The following is a 22864-nucleotide window of genomic DNA, read 5'->3' as shown; positions in this document are numbered from 1 at the left end:
TGGTAAAATCTACCTGTGTATTTCGTCTACTTGGGCCGGCCACGGGTTGTATCCCCTCCTTGCGAGGGCCGGGGCCGGGCACCTTCACAATAACCCCACCGGTAGCCACTTTGATATTAATTAAGAATATTTACAAAGTGAAAAACCAAACGATTTTTTAACTCCTTTGAACCAAACGATAATTTTTTTATGGAACAAACTCTTTCATTGATGTAAATAAAAATGACTTTTCCTGGTCACTCACGTCCACTTTGTATTGACCGCTATAGGGATCAGTGAGTGACGCGGTGACCATTGATAAAATGAGTCGGCGGATAACTCGGGAAAAGTGTGTGGGTTTCACAGGAGCGAAGACCATGTGCGCGCAGGTCCGTTGCGTCACGGTTGTCATAGCAACGGGAAAAATTGGAGGTGGAAAAGTCAGCGCAAGCGCTTTTCAGAGGCAGATGATGAAAAACGAAAACCATTCTTGTATATTTGTTTTCATCCTGTCGTCATATTAAATCCCCTATAGGATTAATAGAAGGGAGGGAGGGATAATTCGGGAAGGACAAAATAACGGAATGTGTAATTATTTATTTGTAATGTTCCTTTCAAGGTATGGTTGTACTTGGATTTGGGTAAACAATTTAGTATATTAAGCTGAGAAAAACAAACACATACATAAGAGATCGTTTTTCATTTTTTCCATGTTTTTAATTTGTATCTACCTGTTATTTATCTGATACTGAGTTTTTCTTTTCTTTCTGGGTGGATATTCATAAATATGAGCGAAACCTGTACGAAAATGTTGTTTTTCATACGAAAATTCTCTCCAAATAGAATATGCTAAAATCAAAACAAATATGAAAACACAGTGATATTTTTAAACAAATATGATGATTTTTCAATACATTTAAACATTTTTATTTCTATTTTTGCTTATTCTATATTGAATAACGTCATATCATCGTAGTGTTTTGTTTTTCATGATTTATGTTTTCCGGACATCAAGAGCATTTACATTAAATAATACTAATTTTACTTAATTTTACTTGAAACTTGTTGAATCTTATTTACAATGTGACCATTGTCATGTTGACTTTGATAAGAACCGAATTTATCATATACTATCGGATTGCCCGCTCTTCGTTCGGGGCCAAAAATGTAAGTCGGTTTTGATTTACACTACGAAATCATGAATAGCTGATTAGCCTGGTTGGCAGGGTGCTAAAATTGCGAGAACGAGAGTTCGATTCCAGCCGGCCGAAAGCTCCCCGTGTAGTAAATGGTGACTGGTGCACGTTAAATCTGTCAGGTCACAAAGTCCTCCATGTTTCCATATCAAATTATACCTCTAGGGATGCTGAATTGGAGATTGATCGTTCTGTGGTCCAGGTCGAAATTACGAGCTGTAGATGAATGAATGGATATATGAGTGGGTTCGTCCTATAAACGGGTGTGACGTATGGGTGTGGCAGAAATAGAATTCTTAGCCATAGATGGCGCCATTAAAAAACAAGAATATTATCACCTTTTTCCTTAATAGACTACGACAACAATAAATCATGCATAAAATTGAAAAGCCTGTATTAATCGAATATAAACTGCTGTTTGTAGAAAATGCAACACCATGAAAGAATCATCAGAATCAAATGAAATTTAATGCAGAAACGACTTGTACTGATACAAATAAATGATGAAATTTTCAAAACAAAAGAAACAAATTAAGCGTCCGAAATCAGTATTTGGTGCAGCCACCACGCGCTGCAATAAGTGCTGCTATACGACGTGGCATGGAGTCAAACAGATGTTGAATATCTGCTTGAGGAAGAGAATTCCATATCGCTTGTATGCGCAACCAAAGTTCGTCTTTGGAAACTGCAGGACGCGGATCACGAGTGAGACGCCGACCAACCATATCCCACACGTGCTCAATAGGCGACATATCCGGCGAATAAGCAGGCCAAGGAAGAAGTTGCATGCGTTGTGCTGAACAGAAGTCTCTAACAGTCCGCGCAACATGTGGGCGTGCATTATCCTGCTGAAAGATAGCTCCAGGGATGCCTTGAAGGAAAGGAACGACTTCGGGCTGTAGCACTTCACGGACGTATCTGTTGCTATTGAGATTACCCTCAATTCGTATCAAATTGGATCGTCCATGATACGAAATCGCACCCCAGACCATAACTCCGGGTGTTCGACCACTATGTCGTTCAATAATACACTCAGAAAGGCAGCGTTGACCGGCATAACGTCTAACACGAACACGGCCATCATGGGTCCACAAATTGAAGCGTGATTCATCTGAAAAGACAACTTGGTGCCAATCAGCTCGCCAGTCTCTGTGCTCAAGAGCCCACTGCCGACGCAGCCGTCGATGATCCGCCGTGAGGGGAATCCTGTATAATGGCACCCTTGCACGCAATCCACGGCGCAGCAGACGACGACGAATTGACGAAGCCGACAATTGTACACCTGTAGCAGTAGACCAATGTGCTGCCAGCTGCCTGGAGGAAGCTGTGCGATCATTCACCGCCATGCGGAGCAGGTGTCGATCATCGCGCTCTGACGTCACCTTCTGTCGTCCAGTGCCTGTTTTTCGAGTTGTTCGGTGCTCGTCGGTCCACTGCTTCCAAACTCGCATCACTGTGGAACTGTTCCGCTGCATACGAGCTGCTATTGCGCGATAGGAAAATCCTCCTTCTCGAAGGCCGATTATCCTCCCTCGTTCAAACTCCGTAAGTTGCTTGAATTTCTTATTCTTCCGTCGTGGAGGCATACTCAGGTCTCACTAAACGTTTGCCACTAACAAATAATCATAGACTATTTTCAACGTCCCGCTACAGCACTTTATTTATACGCTTTCAGCATCAATTCAGAGGGCGCTGCGCGCGCCACGCACGCGCGATGGCTCTGAAACTTTATTAATTTGCATAATATCCTATAATTGACATTTGCTGCGAATTTCATTTGATTCTGATGATTCCTTCATGGTGTTGCATTTTCTACAAACAGCAGTTTATAAAGCTAAAATTATTCTATTTTTTAATTTATTTATTATTATTTGTTGCCCTTCCTGGTTGCTTAACTTCATAAAATTAATCAAAACGCGTTTTTAGAAGTTCATCCCATCAAAATAAAGATTGGCGATATTCAGTTGGCATAATGATGTTCTTCAACTCCTACTTATGACCAACATTTAACTCAAATTTTTTTCTGTATTTATCCCTTTTGGGAGGCCGTAAGAGACCTATGACCCCAGTACCTTGATTAGGTATCCTTGGTATCAATACTAAATAGCTTTATTAGTATAATCGTAACCTATTAAAACAGCTTCTTTTACCACAAAGCAGTAACACTTATAACAAAAATTAATTAAGCACCATTGTCGTAAATCAGACAATAGCATGGTATATTTTTTACGTTTTCACGAAATGAATAAACGTCTTTCCTTCGTTATTATTGCTTTTTACTACATAATATGTTTTGATTTATAATTCGATCATCGTTGATTTTCAATTGCTTAGTTTAAAAAAGTCACATTGCAAAGTGTTACAATTTACAGAATAAACATGTAATGTTAGATATCTATAGAAATACTAATTAAGTGACGTAGTATCCATAAGCTACCACATTCACGTTGATCATTGAGCTTATATGACGTAACGAATAAAAATAATTAAATATTTAACAGTGTGCAATAAACTCCTTTTTTGATCGCATTGAGCTATAAGCAAGCAAACATCAATGATGTTGGTTGGTTGGTGTTGGTTGGTGTCGTATCCTCTGTAGAATCATATTTCATGGTGTGCTTGAATAGTTTTTGTTATTTCTATGGCATTAAAAGAATACAAATCCTCTTCTGTGGGGTAGTTTAAGAGGTGAAGGCCTGCAGCGACTGCAGGGCAGTTAAAAACATGATATGGTGTCAGTTCCACATTAAGACAGTTGCCACAGTTTTGATATTTTCTAGTCTTATCTGTAGAAATTTTCATGTTTTTATGATGTTTTGTTCTTAGTCTGATGAGAGTAGTGGCTGTCTTCCTATCGATGTCAAGATTAGTTATTTGATCGTGGGCTTTGATTTTTAAAGGGGTGAATAGTCTTGATTTTGCATAAGCATTTGCATCTGCCAACGTGGTTGGGATTGAGTTTTGATTTAGATCTCTGGCATTTTTAGCCAAGGAATCAGCTATTTCATTAAACTCTAGGTTCACATGGGCGGGAATCCACTGCAAGAAAAAACATCATGAGGAGGGGGGTTGCCAGAGCCTACGAAGAGGTTGGACTTCTGCCTGTTGGTCCGCGGGAGGTATTTTATTTCCCTCCTACCACCCAAAGGTATTAGCCGATGGAGGCATTCCCCGATCCGCCACCTGGGGACGCGCTCTCTAGGGGTTACAGGCTCCCCCGAGAGATCAATGATGTAATTTTTAAAATATTTGAAAAATCAGAATAATCTACAGTATAATTTAACGATAATTAATGCTAAATATAGATAGATGAGATAGCTTCTCCCCTGAAAGATCAAATTGAATTTTTTTTAAGGACTTTTAGGATCAATGTCTAAAATCCATTTTCTGAATAGAGATATCTAAGCTGACGTCACTCGCCATACCTTGTTTACTGGAAATTTATCAGTGATCAATTAGTTACAGATGCAACCAATAGGAATACAAATCGTTCAATAAGAACATTGCAGGCCGGGATAGCCTGGTTGGTAGAGCACTGGGTCTATGTCCAAGATGTCGTGAGTTCGATCCCCTCCAGCCGAAGACTCCCAGTGTAGTAAATGGTGACTGATGCACGTTAAATCTGTCGAATAGCAAAGTCTTCCATGTTCCCATGATAAATCAATACCTCTGGAGGTACTGAGCCAGGAGCTTCCTTGTCTTCTGGAGTGGTTCACAATTACAAGACTACGGAGTTGAACATTAGTAGCCGTGAACCCAAAATTGGGTCAGCCGTTCAACGACGGGTATAAAAATATAAACATTTCAAACGGAAATTGATTAAAGAACAGTGGATCTAGTTCAGCCTCGTAGACTGATCTAGTTCAGCCTCGGAGGCTGATCTAGTTCAGCCTCTGACTAGAAAATCTCTGCTCTAAAACGTTTTCAAATAAGAGATATACACATCCAAAAACACAACCTCTTCCTTATATTATAATACATAATAAAAGAGATCAAAATTTTTGCAGCCCAACAATCTGTCTATCCTGTATATTATCCGCTGGAATAAATCAAGTTCGTTTTGGGGTGTTATTAAGTACCAATCTAAACTCCATCATAAGTTCCAGAATAAAAAAAAAGAAGCTTTTCAATTATGTTATATTTAATGCACTTGGGATTTTGCGTTCGGCTGACCATCCAACCGGATCATCTGCTCCCGCACCCCAGAGACCAAGGTCAGGAAAACGGAGATGGTCACTAGGCTTTAGTCCTAGCTGTCGGGCCACTGAGTTTAGTTATATTTATTTCTGTTATACATTTTAGTTTCCATTGTGTAAAATTTGCTTATATGTTAAACATATTAGGTTATTTATGTTTATTTTCATACAATTATGTTAAGAATTTTTACTTTTGCTAATTTAGTGAAATAGTATTTCGAGCTAACCTCTTTGTTACCTCATCGGAAAATACTGAAGGCTTTTGTAACAAGTAATATTTCCGTTATTAGTTTTGATACATTGAAATGAATATTATCTCAAGTTCTCTAGTTGCGTTGTTCTTGTGCAACGACATTTTATGAAATTATTAATAATAAATAAGTGACGAAGAAAGAGTGATCTTTTTAACTTATTGATTAGTATTATAATTATCTACATAATGGATTGCAATTTGTTACATAATCTGACTTTTTAAGAAACATGGGGTATTTGCAAAGTAAAATTTTTAAAACACGTTAAGAATTTAATTATATTTATCTTCATTTTGATTATAAGAAATAAGGGAATAACATGAATAACATGGTATAAATAAGAATAACATAATATTAGAAACAACAAGTAACAATGACTCCTCCCCCTTCATTAGTTTTTTTTAATATTTTATAGCTGGCGTTGAACAGCAGGCCCAATTTTTGGGTTTAAGACTACTAATGTTCAACTCCGTAGCCTTGTAATTTTGAACTCAATTCGGAAGACAAGGGAACTTCAAGATCAAGTAGTGAGAGAAATTTACCTTCGTGGAGGACTTTTTGATGGATCTAATCCACATTTGTGTTACATGGAGAGGAAGACCACGAGAACCTCCCACGGTTAGCCTGACGGCGAAGGGACTTTAACCCATGATCCGTCTACCACTGAGGATATTTCACGTCAGCACTGCGACCGGTGCAAGACGGAAGCGGGTTCGTATCAACCAGTCATCGCTGGATTCGAACCCGGTTCACCTCATTAGAATGCGAAAGCTCTATCCCCTGAGTCGTCGCGGCTCTCCCCCCCCCCATTAGTTGATCACTAAAGATATGCACAGCAAGTGGTCAACTTGCGGTGCAAGTATATTTATGAATACTGTACAATGTATTGAGTAAGTTACCGCTAAAGATAGAAACAGCTTAAATATGACTAATATTAACCAGGGAAATCCGATAATGTGTGGAACAAGCGTTTTCCACAGTTTACCTGCGTAGGCATTAAAGTGTTTGCGTATATTTAAAGTACAGTAGTGTGCTTCTCTGATTTTATTAATTAATTTAATTGCTGGATGGCATTTATTGATTTAATTATTCAAATATTTGAAAATAAATAAATGATATTAGATTAATTTCCTTAGTAGTAATAAAATTTTAAAATGTTTGATTCTTTGTATTATAATTTTTAAATAGATTGATGATTTTGTCTATCAACTAATATGTTAAATTTTTTTTTGGCCAATTAACAGATTATCCTTGTAAATCTGCACAATAGATAGATAATCTATAGATTGACTGATGTGTACACTTGAGCGTTAATTTGTTACAAATATGCCATTATAAAATATGTAGACACCCACATAACTATTTAGAAAACATATCATTAAAAATGTTAATAAATGCAATAAAAGCCTTTTTTTAAATCGAATATTCCCATAAAATATTCAATTGATTTTCATTTGGTTTTTTACAAGATTACAAATAGGTGAAATCTGTATAGTCAAACAAGTATGTGTTTTGTTCGCCTCTTTTCTCATTTTTTAAGTACTTGTTTTAATGCGTAAAAATCAAAGTTTTTAAAAATTTTGTTCAAACCTTTTTTTGTTTCAAATTTTGAAATTTTTTGCAGTTAAAAAAATTTGATTTTTTAAAATTTTAATCAGCAAAATCTTTGTCTATGCTTTAGAACTTTATGAATGCTTGTACAAGTAATCGTGCTATTTTTACGTGCGATTAACAAAAGAATGTAACTCGCTACGCTCTCTGCCAAGATGGATCCATTTGAAGTATGACTATATATAAAATCTTTATATAAATCTATAGATAAATGTCTATATGTAAATCTAGACTATATGCAATTATAAATATGACTATATATAAATATAGTCAGATCAACTATTAAAATATAAATATTTTTTTAGCACTAGAAATGAAATCAGCAAAATGGAGAAAATAACAATATTATTCACAAATCCTCTTTAATTATTGATTACACGCCCCATAAATAATTGCAGACACTTAGTAACAAAAGAAATCGCAGACACTTAGCATCAGAAATAATTGCAAAAAACTGCATTGCAACTGAACTATTTGTAAAAATGATTGCGAAATTTAAAATATCGTTAAACAAAAATTTTTGCTAAGCATTCGAAATTTTCTTAAAAACACAATTATGTAATCCAGGATTTGGAGTTATTATGTATAATTTTTGTTCTATTACACCTAATTTATTATTTAATGTCTATATTATTTAAAATTTATTTTTTATACACCTCATGAACCGTTTGGGATTTGAAAATCACCTTTTGAGGAAAAATGGCTTAAAGTATGACTGGTTTAAACTATATTGGCTTTTATATCGGTTATATTACTTATCTTTATCGGTCACAAACATATCTATATTGATTTGAAATACATAATTAACAATAGGAATTATTCTGAATGAGTTTAGTTGATAATTAAGTTACTTATTTCTTTTATAACCGTTTTTCTTTTTGAAATTTCAAATTTAATTTCTATGGAAAAAAAATAGAAATGTAAAACAAGTCATAGTTAACAGTTTATAAAAGTTATGCAGTCCCTGACCAAATTATTAGACGCACTATAAGATTCTATATAAAATCTTAATTATCAGGTTATACTATGCAGAATTTACACTTGTTTACGTTAGTGTATGAATTGGTTAACATTGTAATGCAATAAGTTAAAAATAAATACAAATAAGAAGTATATAAAAAATCTCCTAAATAAAAACCTATTACATGGTTTAAACATTAAAGTATTGCATATAAACTCGTGCAAAACATGTAGTTATTAAAAAAAAATACAGTGCGTCTAATAATTTGGTCCGGTAATAATAATAATTTGGTAATAATAATAATAATCACGTCCGGGTCACCAATGATGTTTCATTTATTAACTTCAATTTTTGCTCATTATTATTTATTAACCGGGAGACTTTATTTACTTCACCGGATTTTTTTTTTTTTGAGCAGTATATTTTTTTAAGCAAATCAACAGTTTAATGTGGATTCATCCATCAATATTGACAATTTCTTATCACGTCCGGGTCACCAATGTGGGGAATTAAAATTATCGACTATGTCAACCTTCATTTACCAAAAGGTATATCTAAAGTTAATAAACTGCTGTTTGTAGAAAATGCAACACCATGAAGGAATCATCAGAATCAAATGAAATTCGCAGCAAATGTCAATTATAGGATATTATGCAAATTAATAAAGTTTCAGAGCCATCGCGCGTGCGTGGCGCGCGCAGCGCCCTCTGAATTGATGCTGAAAGCGTATAAATAAAGTGCTGTAGCGGGACGTTGAAAATAGTCTATGATTATTTGTTAGTGGCAAACGTTTAGTGAGACCTGAGTATGCCTCCACGACGGAAGAATAAGAAATTCAAGCAACTTACGGAGTTTGAACGAGGGAGGATAATCGGCCTTCGAGAAGGAGGATTTTCCTATCGCGCAATAGCAGCTCGTATGCAGCGGAACAGTTCCACAGTGATGCGAGTTTGGAAGCAGTGGACCGACGAGCACCGAACAACTCGAAAAACAGGCACTGGACGACAGAAGGTGACGTCAGAGCGCGATGATCGACACCTGCTCCGCATGGCGGGGAATGATCGCACAGTTTCCTCCAGGCAGCTGGCAGCACATTGGTCTACTGCTACAGGTGTACAATTGTCGGCTTCGTCAATTCGTCGTCGTCTGCTGCGCCGTGGATTGCGTGCAAGGGTGCCATTATACAGGATTCCCCTCACGGCGGATCATCGACGGCTGCGTCGGCAGTGGGCTCTTGAGCACAGAGACTGGCGAGCTGATTGGCACCAAGTTGTCTTTTCAGATGAATCACGCTTCAATTTGTGGACCCATGATGGCCGTGTTCGTGTTAGACGTTATGCCGGTCAACGCTGCCTTCCTGAGTGTATTATTGAACGACATAGTGGTCGAACACCCGGAGTTATGGTCTGGGGTGCGATTTCGTATCATGGACGATCCAATTTGATACGAATTGAGGGTAATCTCAATAGCAACAGATACGTCCGTGAAGTGCTACAGCCCGAAGTCGTTACTTTCCTTCAAGGCATCCCTGGAGCTATCTTTCAGCAGGATAATGCACGCCCACATGTTGCGCGGACTGTTAGAGACTTCTGTTCAGCACAACGCATGCAACTTCTTCCTTGGCCTGCTTATTCGCCGGATATGTCGCCTATTGAGCACGTGTGGGATATGGTTGGTCGGCGTCTCACTCGTGATCCGCGTCCTGCAGTTTCCAAAGACGAACTTTGGTTGCGCATACAAGCCATATGGAATTCTCTTCCTCAAGCAGATGTTCAACATCTGTTTGACTCCATGCCACGTCGTATAGCAGCACTTATTGCAGCGCGTGGTGGCTGCACCAAATACTGATTTCGGACGCTTAATTTGTTTCTTTTGTTTTGAAAATTTCATCATTTATTTGTATCAGTACAAGTCGCTTCTGCATTAAATTTCATTTGATTCTGATGATTCTTTCATGGTGTTGCATTTTCTACAAACAGCAGTTTATGTCTTATATATACTAGTGAATTGGTATTTAATATTTGTAGTGGTAGTTACGCCACAATTATAATACTTTAATATAATACATGATATAATAAATATTCCATATATATATTATATACCGACTAATTCATCCAATCTGCGAAATTATAATATATATCGTCTGATTTAACCAATTGATACGTAAACAAGTGCAAACTGGTTTCAGTCCCGTAAAAACAATAAAGCTGTATAGTATCACCTGGTAAGTGAGATTTCACTTAGAATCTTACAGTGAGTCTAATAATTGGGCCAGGGACTGTAGATTATAAATAGTTTTGGTCTCATTAATAAATAAAAGGAAAAATAATTTCTTGAATACTTACTAAGAACATACACCATACCAAATCGGTATTTGTTAACCAATGTAAAAATTATTATTAGCTTGCACCTTTTAATGCGGAGTAACCTTATGTCAAAATATAAACAATTGTTTTTTTAACCGGTGTTTCTCAAAAAATATGACAGCAAAATTTCAAACAGATAACGTAAAAATAAAATAATAAATTAAATCTAGGGCTATAAACATTTTTATGTAAGACGGTAAGATTTTTTTTTTACAATCATCGTCGTTATATTTATTTACCAGAACAATTCTTTTCAATTAAAAAATTTTTTTAGTAATAAAAGTTTTCCAAGCAAAACTTCAATGAAACACTTTTTAAACTAGTTCTTAAATAAAGATATTTTATAAATCAAAAATTTAATTAAAAATTAAAATTGAAACATATTTTATTTCTAACTTCTCTACGACTAATAATCTAACAATTACGATTATCTTCAAACAATCTCTACGTCTAATTTTAGATAATTACTTTCCCACGTCTCAGTAACAACCAAACTTTCGTGTAAGTCAGTAATTTAACATCTATTTATCTATCTTCTTATTATATAAAACGCTAATGCGTATGTATGTATGTATCAATAAAACCGATGATATTTCTTTTCTCGCGCTGGCAACAGTTTTCATTTTTAATTGATTGGATTCGGCGCGCAAGAGCACGTAGTGAGCAACCAGATAACAATAACCAGAGTGATCATTATCAGGTTGTTCAATTCAGATTCATGCACTAAGAACATGACAATATTTAATTTAAACTCAATTAGGAATTAATTAATTAATTGAAGTGAGAATGTTGACGTGGCACTCCCGTGGCACTCCCGCTGTTGAATTGATATTTTTCTAGTGGGAGCTACGTCTAAAAAACGTTTAAGTGTTTGTATTGAATGCATTGAATTTTTTTATATTTCGCGTTTATTTATGCATTGAATTTTCAAGCTTTGAAATGCAGAATATTAGTGAAGAAATATTTGATAATTTATTTTGCTAATATGCTTCTTATTTAGCTAATGTTTTGATTTTTTTCACCATGTACAATCTAAATAGCTAAATAGCTATACTTTTTTAAAAGCCAATAAGAACATTGGTAGAATTCTTCTATATAAGTACAATGCTATGTCTTTGATGATAAAATACTATGTCTTTGATGATAATATAGTATGTCTTTGTGCTAGAACATTGTGTTCATTGGCGAGAGAGCAGCGAGCCATCGTTCACGGCGTGAACCACATAGGATTGCGTAGCAACTCTCGGGGGTTGGCGAGCGTCAGCGAGCAGGGGGCGGAGCCTCCTAGTATTATATTAAACGCCAATACGTACGTATGTATGTATCAATAAACCGATGATATTTCTTTTCTCTCGCTGGCAACAATTTTTAATTTTTAATTGATTGGATTCGGCGCGCAAGAGCACGTAGTGAGCATCATATGGCTAATCCATGTTATATAAAACGCTAATCAGTGGCGTAGCGAGCTTAACTCGCGCCCGGGGCACAATACCTTTTTAGCGCCCCCATTCGAAAACCATATAGTATTATATGTAAAATATGCTCCCAAATTATTAAATAAATAATGTAAAGTAAATAAAGTCATAGGCTCAAGCTAGACTTTAAATTTGAGACAAAAAATACAGTTGAGAAAACAAGACTAGATTCTGAATTGTATATGATCATCTAGAATTAGTTCAAAAGATACCTATTATTTATTTTACATATTTATAAAGAAATATTTTAAAAACACGCAGTTTTAAAACAATAAAAAAGTAAATATTTATTATCTCTAAGGAGATACATATATTTAATAATATGATTATAATACATTAATAAAACTAATTATTATGTATAAATTTTCCGCTTTTGATGAAGCAAATTTATCAATAATATCATCAAAGTTGATCATTACAAATTTGTTTCTTTCCACAATTAATGTTAGGTCACTTAGACGATCTTGTCCCATCGTTGATCGTAGATATGTCAAAATTAATTTTAATTTGCGGAATGAACGTTCGCAGCTAGCAGTTGATACTGAGATAGTCAGGAGTACTTGAAGTGCCACTCTCAGGTTTGGAAAAACATCTTCTCCATACGAGATTATAAAAGTACGAAATTCTAATAGAGTTTTACGTTCAATTTCTTTTCTACTGTGGAGTAACATTTTGCAGTCACATATTTCGATAAGAAATAGTTCTATTCCATTGAAATCTGTATTATAAAATTCGCCCAAATTTTTGCAATTTTTTTTCAAGGTCGTTATCAACATTATCCTCGTTTAATAAATTTTCAATGTCTAGTAGAAATCCAAATATGAAATAAAGGTCACTTAATCGTGTACATATTTCTTGTTGCAGGCGATCAAGAACGCTTGTCAAAACGCGAGAAATTTCACTTTCTGTGGAAAAAAAACAACATCTCTAGCCAATTCTCCGAGCATTTTGCGGCGTCTTCTTACACGTATTGTTGCATCAATATCCCATTTTTCACAAAGAGACTTCGTTTTTTCTATTGCCTCTTGTCTCGAATTTCGGGTAGTTCAATCGCTAATGATACAAGATCATTGAACCCTTTTCTAAAATTCATTCTAGGATCTTGTAATCTGAGCCGCACACGATCAATCCTCCTTAAGATTTCATATTAGAAATGAACTAAAGTTATGAAACTAAAAGTTAGTACATTTTGAAACAGAATTGTAGCTTCACTTCTGATGTCACTTGTAGTGGTAGTGTCCTTTGCTAATTTTTCTAATAGTTCTACTATATTCTCTAGCCCATTGATGATAACGCTAACCGCTTGTATTCTGCCGCTCCATTGTGTTTCAGATTCACGTTTGACAGTTACTGTTAAAGCATTTTTTAATAATTCCCATCGTAACGTTGAGCGTGAGAAAAACAGATATATGCTTTCTGTGGTCTGCAGTTTGTTAAAGAAATTTCATCGGAATTTAATTATTCTATAATTGTATTTTTGATCGAGACTGCATCTTTAGCATGCATTTCAATAACCCCCCCCTAAAAAAAAGATTTTTTGATGGAAACTTTTTTATTCATAAAATCAACATCTACATACCTAACGACTTGGGACATTTGTTCTCGATGAGAGATATCAGGAGTTGAATCAAACAAAAGTCCATAATATTTATTTCTTTTGATATCGTTTATTAGTTGATTTCGAACTGTAGATGTCAGAAGATGAATGAATTCATTTTGGATCTATGTTGACAAATATGAGACAGTTTTTGGAGTTTCTGTGGCATGTTAAAGATGATTTGCTAGTAGCGAATCAAACTGAGCTACAAGTTTAAGTAAAGATAATAGGTTTCCAACTTTTGTACCAACTTGAAGTGCTAGTTTTTTAACATGGCTTCATTATTTGTTTTATTACTTACCAAGAATGCCTTGAATGCACGAATGTATGGGAAATACTCGAAATATAACTTAAACGTTAATATTTCGAGTATTTCCCTAATTTGTTGTAGACTTCCACAACCTGTCGTAAGTATCAAAGATACGTACAGTCACGGAGAAAAGTATCCGGAAGGTAACAAATAAGGAATCATTTATTTTTTTAATATAGATATTTCTCAGGCACACAACAAATACGGCGTTTGCGTCCTTTCCTAGAAACGGCAAACGCTGTATTTGTTGTGTCTCCTTTCGATCCTTTAGTTGTTATTTTCCGGCTACTTTTTTCCGTGTCCATATAAGTACATTAAACTGTACATATAAGTACATTAGAGAGCTATTGTTATCGTTTTAACAAGCGTAAGCTACATTGCGTTTATGGAAATAAAAATAAATATTGTTCTGAAGGAAAGACTGTTTGTACTTTGTAAACTTCAACTATTTTTAACATATTGTTTCATCAGACAAATCAAGAAAGGAGATAATTTCTGTAACCACACAGCGTTGATGCCATAAGGAAGTGCTGTCGGACACAGGTCGAGTCAGCCCTGCCAGTAGACAAGACGTGCCATTTCTATTATGAATATACTATTACACTTTGAATTAGACTATTAGTGTTCCTTTTTATTTATGAATTAACATTAATTATATTACACTGGCACTAAAACTAAAATATGTTTTCCAGAAACCAATTATAATAAAAATAAAAATTATCCAGCAATTTTTTGTTTTGCGGACCATTTGGCGCCCCTTTGTGAGTAGCGCCCGGGGCATGATGACCCCCCTTGCCCACCCCTCACTACGCCACTGACGCTAATACGTTTTAATTGATAGACTTCGGCGCGCAAGAGCACGTAGTGAGCATCATATGTCTATCTATCTCCGATTGTCCCCGAGAAAAAAACGGTTGGTTGATTATGAGTCCTGAAATAGTTCCTTTTCATTGGCAGAAACGAGAAGTGTTATGCTATTTTATTTTGAATTGAGCGCTTTACTATTCCACGTTTTGTTATATTATTAGTAATGAGTTGAATGCAGTTTTAATATTTCATATTTAAGTTAAATTTCATGAATCTTAATAACGGTTTATAACAATCTCCGAAGAAGAGAGAGCCGCTCTAATGAAACTCCAGAAGAGCAATATCAACGGAGAACAATTAGAAATGCTACAGAGCGAGCACGACGGCTTCATCAACAATCAAAAATATATGCATTTATTTTACAAATTCCATATTAGGGTGGCGCCATTCAGAGAATTAAAAATACAAAATTATCTTTAGCGAAGCCAATGCTTTACATCCTTCATTCAGTGGCAGACTACTATTTCATATTGTTTTACAACACATGGCTTTAGCCCTCTGGTGGGAAAGATTTTAAAACAAAACTTACAACAGTTATTTTTCTCAACAACTGAAATTTAGAACAGTGGGATTAAGAAAAATATGTGAACTGTTTGCAATTTCAAATTAATATTGAAATGTACAGGTTTATAATTTTCTACAGTGAAAAGTTTTCGGAACTTCAGTACTCAAAAAAGTATACAAAAGCTAGACGTTAAGAACGTATCCAATGAGCGAGTAAAGCGAGCATCGGATTGCGAAGCAATCCGAAATGAACTGCGAAAGCAGTTCCGTAGGTTGGCGAGCACCAGCGAGCAGGGGGCGAAGCTTCCTAGTCTTATTTATAATTACCGCAATATCGACTCACTTTAAGTGTCAAATAGTTTCAAAAAGTTTCGCATTTTGACGAAATGATCACGTCAGCGAAATGAACGTGTCGGCGATATTGAACTTGTCTGCCAAGTGATTAAGTTGACGAAATAAACTGTCGGCGAAGTGATTCGAGTCAACTAAATGAGCCGTCGGAGAAGTGATTGTGTCGGCGAAATGAGTTGTCAGTGAAGTTATCGAGTCGGTGAAGTGATTGTGACGGCGATATGAGCTGTCGCCGAAATGATAGTGTCGGTGAAGGAGAGTCGGCGATATGGTCTGTCGGTGAAGTGTTTGTCGGTAGTGTAAACCAAACTCTTGTTCCTAGCGCTTATATCATTTTATATTTTTCCTTGCGAATTTTTTAGACTTGAATGGGACTTTAAACGCGCACTTTCTAGTTTACCAGTAAACAAGTCGATAATTTGTTATATTCTGTTTTACCTAAGATTTCAAAATTTTTCAGTTATTAAATATAATATTAGTTTTCACTATTGTAGTTAGTTCAGAGTCATTTATCACATTACCTTTCTCCCACGAACATTTTGTGTGTCATTACCCGGTATTCCTATGCTTCCTGTAATACATTTGTCCAGTATTCTTTGTACTTAAGTTTTTTAAGGTACGCTATGCTTTCTAAGTACCGCCGCTTGAACACATTTGCCATTTATTTCCTACACTGTTTTCTTAAAAAAAGTCACCGCTTTGAAAATATTCGTAAGGTGTTCCCAACGCTGATGTTTTTAATGCCATTGTCCGTTATTTCCTACAGAGATTATTTTAAAGGTAAAATGCGAATGTTTGTTGTGAGCATTCTTGATAATTTATTTACATGCCACAGCTCAGTTCCTATATCTAATATAGAAATTATTTTGCATGCATTTTGTCTGGAATAATGCTTAATAGTTTTTCACTTTTTTTAGTTTCTAAACAATAATTATGCTTAATTATATAAATATAATTAAAAAAAAGTACATAACCAGCAGTAAATCAAATATTTTCAATTAAATTATAGCAATCCGATATTCAATATAAATATCGATATTTGATGAAATTGCCTAGTATCACTTCGCTATTATTAATTTTTTAATAGATCAACAGATTTGATCTTATCTTATGATGTAGAAAAGCCACAAATAAACATAATATAATAAAAAAAAATAATAATTTTCATAAATTCTAATTTACATAAAATAATTTCTGGATAAAAGACTTTAAAAGTTCTCTGCAGAATTCTTTGCATATGCTAAAATAAGATTTTTAAGGCGAAAACAGCAAAAGAGTCAAATTTACAAAAGGCCTAAACAATTCTAACCTCATTTTTTGATAGTTAAAAATTCTAATCCGTAAAAAAATTAAAGATATGGTTTTTAGGGGAAATTGAGATGATGCGTCTGATTTTGTAACTTAAAATTTCGTCTGCATAAATTAATTAGACTATTTAAGTTTAGATTATCTTAGCAAGCGAAAATCCAACTTTTAAATCAAAAGTTATTTAGCTATTCCGTTTTTAATTTAGCACATAGCACCGTTAGTAAGATAATGCCAACTATATGGTTTATTGAAATTCTTTTCTATTATTATGCTTAACTATTCATGTATATAACTAATAATAATATTTGTTGTACCAACAGCCTGTTTAGTATAATATGTTCTTCAAGATAATTAATGGCCGCTGGTTTGAGAAATGTCTTCTCCCAGAAATTTCCTATTAACCACCCAATTTATCTTCGATTCTATGACCTTTTCTAAGAAAAATGAAGTGTATAAACGAGGTTATTTAAATGAGAAAAGACCTCTGCCTTAATTTATCTCATAGGTTAGAAAATTACGAACAAGGTTTGAATTAACGGAAAGGTCAGTTTAAATGATTGAGAATTTCAATGGTATTTGAAGATTTACTGAAAGATAGGAATGAATAGGGTTAGGATTGGCTCTATTCTATTAGGATTTCTATTGCAAAGGTATTGATTGGGTATTATTGATTTATCGATTAAGTATTAAATACTGGAGACGAACACGGGTTGACTTTAGGAGAGGTGAGTTCATCTGAAATCTTCTAATCTGAGCTTGCTCATGACTGGTAGGGACTTTTTGAGCCCAAGACAACCCAAATCTGAGATTTATCTACAGATAAGAGCCAAAATCTTTAAAAGATATGCAGATAAAATTGTAGTATCATAAGATACGTAATTTAAAATTAGATAATGATCCCCAAATTTTTAAAGTGCTTATACTTAATGATTTAAAAAACAAACGAAAAAAAACAGACTAAATAACAGAACCTATTGGGTTCTTTTTGTTCCTATTTAGTTTCTTAGTATGAAAATATGTGAAGACTTTACAATTAGCTGAGCCTGTCTTATTTCTATCAGTGTATAGTACAGCAGGATGTATATTATTTTATTTTCAAAACAAGTGGTTTAGAATTATTCTTTAAAGCATTCGCTTTCTAATGGATATTTTTTTCGGCTGTTGGACCCAAGCGATCCGGGATCGTTACACTGGCTACCGGTTTGCAGTAATTATAGAGTTTATGTAAAATATCCTAAGTGTGTTAACTTGTATATACTATCCAAGTCCTTGGACTCCAAAGATTGATTGAAATTGATGTAAACTTGTTTTGCTTGGATTGTGCAAGCGATCATAAGGCCTGTTTACACGGTCCAATTTCTTGTATCCGAGAAATTGGACGGATTTCTCTGTCCAAGAAATTTAATGATTCGTTGACACTATCCAAGTTCTTGAATGTCACTGATTGGACGGGAGAAACACTTGCGCATGTGCATTGTTCATATTCAACATTATAAAATCATACTTATATGACTTTAAAATTACTGAATAAATTCATATAAAATCACGATAATACAAATAAACCGCAACAGATTAATTTTTTGGACTAAAATATATGAAAACAGACAACAAAATGTCATAATTTGCTGCCTGCTTGCTGACGTCACAAAACCTAGGACGGTGATTGGTTAAGGGAGAAAAAATTTGGATGGAAAGTAGAACATGCTCTACTATCGTCCAAGAAGTTGGACCAAGTTCTTGGATGTTTGTTTATACGATCCAAGCTCAAAGCAAAACAAATTTCCATCAATATCAATCAATCTGTCCAAGAAATTGGATCGTCTGAACAGGCCTATACTATTTTTTGGTCTTAGTCCTTGAATGATAGAGCACGTTCTACTTTTCATCCATGACCAATCAGCTTTTAGAGTTTAAAGACGTCAGCATTTCATTTTTTCGTCATTTCGCTTCGTTGTATGTTTTCATAGGCTTCAATATAAATAAATTAGTCTGTTAATTCGTGTTATGATTTCATCTGATCTTATTTTGTAATTTTACCTTCACGCAAGCATAATTTTTATAATCTTGAATACGAACAACGCGCATGCGCAAGTTTCTAATTCGACCAATCCGAGGCATTCAAGAACTTTGGAAGTGTCAACGAATCATCCGATTTCTTGAACAGAGAAATTCATCCAAGTCTTGTAGAATTCACATTCATGAACTTTCACCGTATAAACAGGACATTAGATGGATCTTTAATTCATGATTTAGTCGAGATTATCAAGTTATTTTCATAATTTGATCTGTTAGTTTAAGTGTTTCCTGAGATAAGTTCAGAGTTACAAAATTACGAAAGCATAAATATGTTATTTTAGATTGGGAGTGCCACGTCATTTATAGAATATCTTTTAGCAGAAAAAGGACAAAAAGAACGAAGAAAATTAAGAAAAACAATAATTTTTCCTTCTGCACTATTATACTCTCTACACTGATAAGCTCTCTCACTATTGTATTGATATATTTTGCTTTGGCTATATATTGAGACAATATTAGAAAGCACTGCCGATTTTTGTGGATCGTGTCAGCTGATTAGAAGATTATATCGCTGATTTTTACAATATTTTCCTTCCTTTTTTTCGATTTTTTTCTTTTCCAGATTTATTACTTTTATTATTTTTTGTCCTTTTTTCATTGTTTTGTAATTTTTCCCACGCTTCCCCCCCCCTTTCTCTCTCTCTCTATATATATATACAGAGAGAGAGTTTCAGGACTATAACTGACCTAAGAAATCCGGATAATGATTGGTTTTTTATACTGCTGTCGACTTGCATTAACGCACATCTTTTAATATAAGAGTGGTAGACTAAAGTTTAGAACCTAGTTCTTGTAGGAATAGTAGGGAAAATCATTAAAGGTTTTTCCCTCTCAGTAAGAACGATGGCGATATTTCACGTCAAAAGGAGAATTGATCCAATTAGGTAGCGTTTTAAGTAACGTTCGAGCTTCCAAAGTTAGGGAGATGAACGTAATTTCCTCAAATCCACTTCATATGTTAGGGACCATGAAGGAAGAAAGTCATTATTAAGGTGAATTTTTTTAAATTTTTATTTTTTGCAAAATATAAATAAAGTTAACTAACGTGAAACAAGCAAAAATAATTGTTTGTTCATATGGCATTATTCGTGTTTTTTTTTACGTGCTTTTGCGATGTTCTTAAGATTTCAATCACATTTTTCTACAATGATGTGACCATTATTTCTATTTAAGAAATATGCTTTGTCTCAAAAGTTATGTTCTTACTGTGCAGATAGACAATATGTTCGAAACTAATTTAAAAATATACCATTTTTTTTTTTAAGTTAACGAAATTACACAGCAAAAAAGTTATTCTTATTCCAAAAATAATTTAACTTTAATAGTGTGGGTTTATACTTTATTATTTTTGTTCAATTCATTTCAATCAATGTAAACTGATAGGAATAGCTCAATTCATGAAAGTTTCTGAAATATAAAAGAAAAGGTGACTTAAAGTTACTTCTCCGATTCAAAACTGTTATGAATGAACTTGGCTTGAAACTTCAAATGACTAAAAACACAGCATAATTAGATAACTTGTTTTTTTTTCTTTCCCCAAATCGACGATAAAATATTTTAGCATAAATCGAAATTTGTTGTAAGAAAGTAATTAAGCTATTAGTGAAAGCATTTCTTCGAAAATAATTTTAGTTTTACAATATTAACAATAATTATACGAGACTTTTATATAGAACAATAAAATTTAATTTTATTCAATTTATTTTTTTTACAAGCATTTCATTTTATGAAGAAAAGAAATTAAAATCCTTTAATTACATTTTTGAAAAGCATTATGTTTTATATCATAAACTTCATGACTAACAGATAAATATGTATTATGACTTATCACAATTTAAATGTGTAAAATACTGCTGTCTCCAGTCCTTATGTAACGTCAGGCCGTGTTAAAGCAAATTTTCAATTTCATAACATAGCATGTTTAATATACAGGGTCTTTATAATTAAAGTTCCACTTTGAAATGGCTATAAAAATAAAACTAGCCAACCAAATGTCTATAAAAGATCATGGGATTTTAGTTTTCGCAAAAAAAAAAAAAAAAAAAAAAAATCAAAAATTTACTACCAGCTGGGAATGGCGCTGTATGCAATAGAGATAAACAGACGTGAAATATGCAAATTTGTTTTACACGTTATGTGACTTAGCAGTTATAAAAGTGAGGCGCCTTGTCTGAGCTGTCAGTGTTCTGAGTCGACAATGTCTGTTACTATGCAAGACCGTGCTTTGCTCGTGAAATGTTACTATGAATGCGACAGCAATGAACGGAAGGTTTTACAAAAGTTCCGTACTGTAAGAGGAAAACGTCGAGGTCCAATGACACAGCAAGGTTTACGGAAAATTTACGGTAAAAGACGTGTAAAACAAATTTGCATATTTCACATTTGTTTAACACTATTGCATACAGCGCCATTCTCCGCTTGTGGTGAATTTTTGAGCTATTAATTCTTCTTTTTTTTTGTAAGAACTAAAATCCTATGACCTCTTATAGACATTTACCAAGTTTGATGACATTTGGTCGGGTAGTTTTATTTTTATAGCCATTTCAAAGTGGAACTTTAATTATAAAGACCCTGTATATATAGCTAAATTTTGAGGTCATTAGAAATGTATACTAAATTTCATGTCAGCCTATTTATATTTTCATAATTCATCAGAAATTATTTGTTACTACTTTCACTTACGATAAATATTATCGAATTGACCATTTAAAAACCACATATTGAATGAAATAGGAATGAATAGTTTGTTGCACTACTTATTCTTCACATGCAGGCTTATGATGGAAAAGTTTTAGATTAAAAGTTATACACTTTTTCATCTAAATCAGGTAAAATTTCATTTTTATCACTTCTTTCCATATGTTATTTTATTTTAATACATTAGTTTATATTCTATAAGTAATAATCCTTCAAAATGGATAATTAAAATAAACATGCAATTACACCTTACAGTATTCCTTGTAAACAAAATAGGCATCTCAAGATTACGTGATTTTTCCATTCTCCACATTTTCCTCTTCTCCGTTACCATGATTACGAAAAAATTAGCTTTGTCCCCACAACTATATGTTTCAAGCCGTGGTGGCTCAGGGAAAAGAGCGCTTGATTCCATTCATCTGAACCAGGTTCGAATCTTAGCAGTGGCTGATTGGCACGAAATCCACTCCCATCTTGCACCGACCACAGTGCTAACATAAAATATCCTCAATGGTAGACGGATCATGGGTTAATCATCGGGCTAATTAAAGAGGCTATAGCAGTTTTCCTCTTCACGCAACGCAAATGCGAGTAAGTTTGGGCAAAAAGTCTTCCACTGGGACAGTTTGTCCTATCTAATGCATAATCCAAGAGTTACCTTGTCTTCTAGGTTGAGTTCCAAATTACAAGGCTACGCAATTCAACAGTGATAGTCGGAAACTCAGAATTGGGTCGGATATTTAACGCTGGTTATAAAATGAAATAAAACAATATATTTTTTAAGAAGTTGGAATATACTAGTGAACTTGGTGAACGAGCAACATTTTTCGAAACCATTGTAACGGAGAGCGAAAAATCTCTTAACAGTGAGACCTTAACCTATTCTATTAACGAAGAGTATATAAGTTAAGACTAAATGCTTCGCTGCAAGATTTTGCCACTTTCTCCCTGTTACTGCTGAATATTCTTATACACTATAACAAAAAAAATCGAGGCACCAAGAAGCAATCATCCGATTGCTTTGAAATTTCGTATGCATGAATGTTTTGAACAGATATGGCTGTAATGATGCCGACTGGGGACGTACAGTATTTAGCGACGAGTCCCGCTTCCAACTGT

General features: G+C 34.3%; 1 protein-coding gene across 2 annotated transcripts in view; it reads right to left on the bottom strand.

The window, feature by feature from the left end:
- The window catches only part of LOC107453447 (sprouty-related, EVH1 domain-containing protein 2), a 167287-nt gene extending 166971 nt beyond the window's left edge, over positions 1–316 (bottom strand). For both annotated transcript variants that reach the window (XM_071178395.2, XM_071178396.2), the window contains exon 1: positions 14–316. The gene's annotated coding sequence lies outside the window, so the exon portion shown is untranslated. The remainder of the gene's footprint in view (positions 1–13) is intronic.
- Between the last annotated feature and the right edge of the window lie 22548 nt (positions 317–22864).

Source organism: Parasteatoda tepidariorum, chromosome 6 (assembly GCF_982258835.1).
Source record: "Parasteatoda tepidariorum strain Cologne lab strain chromosome 6, Ptep-v5.0, whole genome shotgun sequence".
Lineage (NCBI taxonomy): Eukaryota > Metazoa > Arthropoda > Arachnida > Araneae > Theridiidae > Parasteatoda > Parasteatoda tepidariorum.
Note: the sequence above shows the minus strand (reverse complement) of the source record. Positions and strands in the feature narration are given on the sequence as shown.